Genomic DNA, 3,931 nt, shown 5'->3' on the forward strand with positions numbered 1-3,931 from the left:
CACTGAAGACAGAAGAGAACAAGATAGTCCCCACCCTCAGGGAACCTACGTTCAAGCAGAGAGAGACAGGCTATGAACCTGTAAAAACAGTACATAAATGATGTAATTTCAGATGGAAGTGCTCTACCGTAGGACGATACATATCAACTGGGCAGGCCTTTGTGCTTGCAGGAAGCCCTTTTGAGGAGGTGAATTTTGAGTTAAGATCTGAAGGCCGAGAAGGAGGTGGCCATCCAAATATCTTGTGAAAGAGTTTTGTAAGCAGAAGGAACAGAAAATCTAAAGGCTCTGAGACAGGAATGAGCATGACGTGGTCTAGGAACAGAGAGAAGCCGTTCCGAATGGAGCTTGGTGAAGAGGAGAGTGCAGAGGGAAATGGGACTGGAGACCTGGAGAGGGGCAAAATCACACAGGCCTTTTAAGAGTTTAGTTGCAATGAGAATCCATTAGAGAACTTTTCCAGCAAGGGAGTGACATGATACGATTATAAGGACATCACTTTGATGGCTGAGGAGGGGATGTTTTATAGGGGACAAGAGTATAAGCAGCAGAGCTATAGCCAAAGAGGCCCTGACAGTCATTCAGACAAGAGGCGATGGAGCCTTAACATTGGATGTAGTGGGGCCACAAGAATTGCTGGACTCAAGACGTGATCTGGTGACAGAGCCTACGGAAACTTTTTTTTTTAAGGTTTTAGATTTTTCTTTTTTTTCTTCCTTCCTTTCTTTCTCCCTGCCTTCCTTTCTTTCATTTCTTTCTTATTGAAGATTTGAACAACACTATAAATAAGCTTGATTCAGACATATATGGAACTGTGCACCAAATAATGAGTGAATCCACATTCTTCACAAGCACACCTCTCCTGCCCCAGTAATCATGAGTCCATGTGTTAAAGTCAACGTGTCTGTCAGTCCTAGTCCCTGACTGACTATGCAGAGCAAAGCCCCTTTCTGATCCATGTCAGACACTTAGCATGAGGAAGAAATAAACTTTTATGTGGTAAGCCACAGAAATTTCAGTGTTAACTTGGTACCTCAGAATAACTTGGCCTATCCTCACTAATTCAGAATTCCATCATACAATGTGCCACACAAAAAAGCACTCTTTTTCATTTAAAAAAAAAAAAGGTATGTGTGATTTGATAAGTTGCCAACAAAAGTATATCAGTGGTTATTTCTAGCATCTATCTAAACAAAGTTTAAGTGAACTCCCTGTTCATTTTATAAGCTGAAGGGCAATCCTTGAACCACTGAATGAAGAATGTAGGATAATGTGTGTTCTTTCAAAGATCCTCATTTCTCAACTGGCTTTTTCCCCTGATTCTTAAAGTTTATGAAAACACTGTTTTATATATATTTCTTAGATAATTTTAAAATTAATATTGCTTTTTAATTTCTAAATTTCTCCTAATACAATTCTCTTCCATTGTATCAGCTAACTTTTTAGATGTATGATTCATTTGACAAATTGATCATAAAAGATATTCTTCATTTATTCATTTAACACATTTTAGTTGAGTCCCTACCATGTTCCAAACATTTTGCTGGGAGTCAGGGAACTAACGGAACAGAGCCAACTCTGACTCTCATCGTTATAATTTTGATACCACCTGGAGCACACTTACTCGGGGTCAAACCCAGTTCTGAGATCTTGAGACATAGGAAATTGACTAATCTCTATGTGCCTTAGTTTCTTTATCTGTAAACTGGAAATAATAACTCATTCCTTGCAGAGTCATTGTGAGCATTAAATGAGACAAAGTGGGAAGCTCTTTTTAATTAGGCTTCAGAAATGCACTCAGACCACCTTAAAGAGAAAGGGGTTTTATCGAAAAAACTAGAACCTACAAGGTCTGTGGTACTATGGCGGCTTGAGGGACTGGGGACCAGGCGGTCTCTGCATCACTCACTTGTGTCTGCTTCTCTCTGTGTGTCGTTCCTTCTTCCATTACCTTTGCTTGTTCTTATCCTCTGCTCTGTGGATCTGTTCTCAAGCTCGTATTATTTGTGGTTCTGTTTCTTCACAGCTTCAGCCTACATGCGCCTTCATATCTCTAACTCTAGCTCATGGTTTCTCACTCTGTTTTCTTTGTGCTTTAGCCATTACAGATAACTACCTAATTAATTTCATTTTTCTAGTTCAAATTTCCAGGAGACTCTTTTGGACTGATTTGTTCATTCAGGCATCAGAACATAAATATAGAGTATCTACTATGTACAGGCAGTGTACCCTCCTGGTAATCTGGGCCCACTATTAGTGCCCTCTGGATGATCCCTCTGGAAAATCTCATTCTGAAAATGCCTCACGTTTCCCTGGGAGCTTGTTAGAGGTGCTGAATTTGGCCCCCACTCCAGACCTACTAAATCAGAATCAGCATTTTAACAGGACCGCCAGGTGATGTGTATGCAAACTGAGGTTTGAGAAGCACTGCTTTAAACTTCGAGCTCTCAAAACTGGCTACCCGTTGGAAACAGCTGGGAATTTAAAAAATTACCGATGCCTGGGTCCCTCCCACAGAAGTTCGGACTGTATTTTTCTCGGGTGCAGCCTGACATTCAGAAAGTCCTAGATGATTCCAGTGTGCAAGCCGGTTTGAGAATCTCTGACCTAGTCCTGTGTAACCACCGGCAAGCTGTGAGCCTAGACAAATTGCTTACTTTCTCTGTAGGCCAGCTATCTCATCTCTTAAGTGAAAAAAATACAGCCTACCCTGTGTACCTCAGAGTTATTCTGGGGGCCAAATGGGATTATACATGTGGCACTGTTTTGAAATGTGTGGCTGTAGTGCTAAGGGTCCCATGCATCACTTAAGTTCTCTAAACCCATCTTCTTGTATATAATTGGGGATTCAGGGGGGAAAATGCATATCAAATACGAGAATTTAGGTAAAAATGCATGGAAAACATTGTAAGGGTAACATTATTAAGCTTTACCAATGTAATGTTGTAAGCTTTACCTGTGTCATGGCTAGGTACAGTTACCCATTTTCCCTATTATGCAGTTGAGCATTAGAGAGGTTAAGCAACTCAGTTATCAAGGCCCTGAAGGGTGTTAAAGAGAAATTTTTCATCGGACTCTCTTTAACAAACAGGGGCGGCATGTGGGAGGGCGGGTACTTTACTCAAGACCATTGCAATAGGGATCAAGACTGTCGCAATGGGGGGAGATTGAATTCAACTCCAAATACGACCGGGACCAGTGGAGATTTATAGCCAGAGCTCAGGGTGAGGGAGAGAACGGAAAATTACTAAGAGGAACTTACTTAGCTATCAGGGGTGAGAGGGAAGAGGAACTTGATTAGAAATCAAGAGCACAGGAAGAGGAACTTGATTAGATACCAAGGGCGAAGAGATTCTGATATCCTGGCTGAGCAGGATTCTTTGGTAACACAGGGGCGTGAGGCCTAGTCTAGAAGTGGGTTCAAAAGAGCCTGACTAAAGCTTGCTCCAGGAGGGCGTCTGTCAAGGCGCAGTTGGGGACTGAACGTGGGTCGGTCTAAGTCCGCAGACCTTGCGGACCCTACAGCCAAGGTGTTCAGCAGGCGTGAACAGCTAAGCCCCTTGGGCCCACTGTACTAGGCTGTACACCACCGAGGTAAGACTCCTGGCTGCAGTCCAGCCTGAAATCAGATCAACCCCAAATCCGGGCGTCGGCTGCCTTATCTATCCGCAGCCTCCAGCTTTCGAGCTTGCCCGGGCAAGAACGGCTTCCACCGCGCTCTCCGGGGCGGGCCCGCCCGCACCTGCGCGCACCAATCACGGGCCCGCGCGCAGGGGCGCAAGCGCCGCGGCCCTGGGCGGGGCCTCGCCTCCCACCAGTCTCCTCCGACCTGTCGGCTTCCCACCGCCCTGATTGGCCTTCGGGAGATGACGTAGGCGGCCGCCTCGGCCTATGGCCGCGGAGCCGGCAGGCCGGCGGGGGTTGGCGGAAG

The sequence above is a fragment of the Equus caballus genome, chromosome 6, assembly GCF_041296265.1.
Source record: "Equus caballus isolate H_3958 breed thoroughbred chromosome 6, TB-T2T, whole genome shotgun sequence".
Taxonomy (NCBI): Eukaryota; Metazoa; Chordata; class Mammalia; order Perissodactyla; family Equidae; genus Equus; species Equus caballus.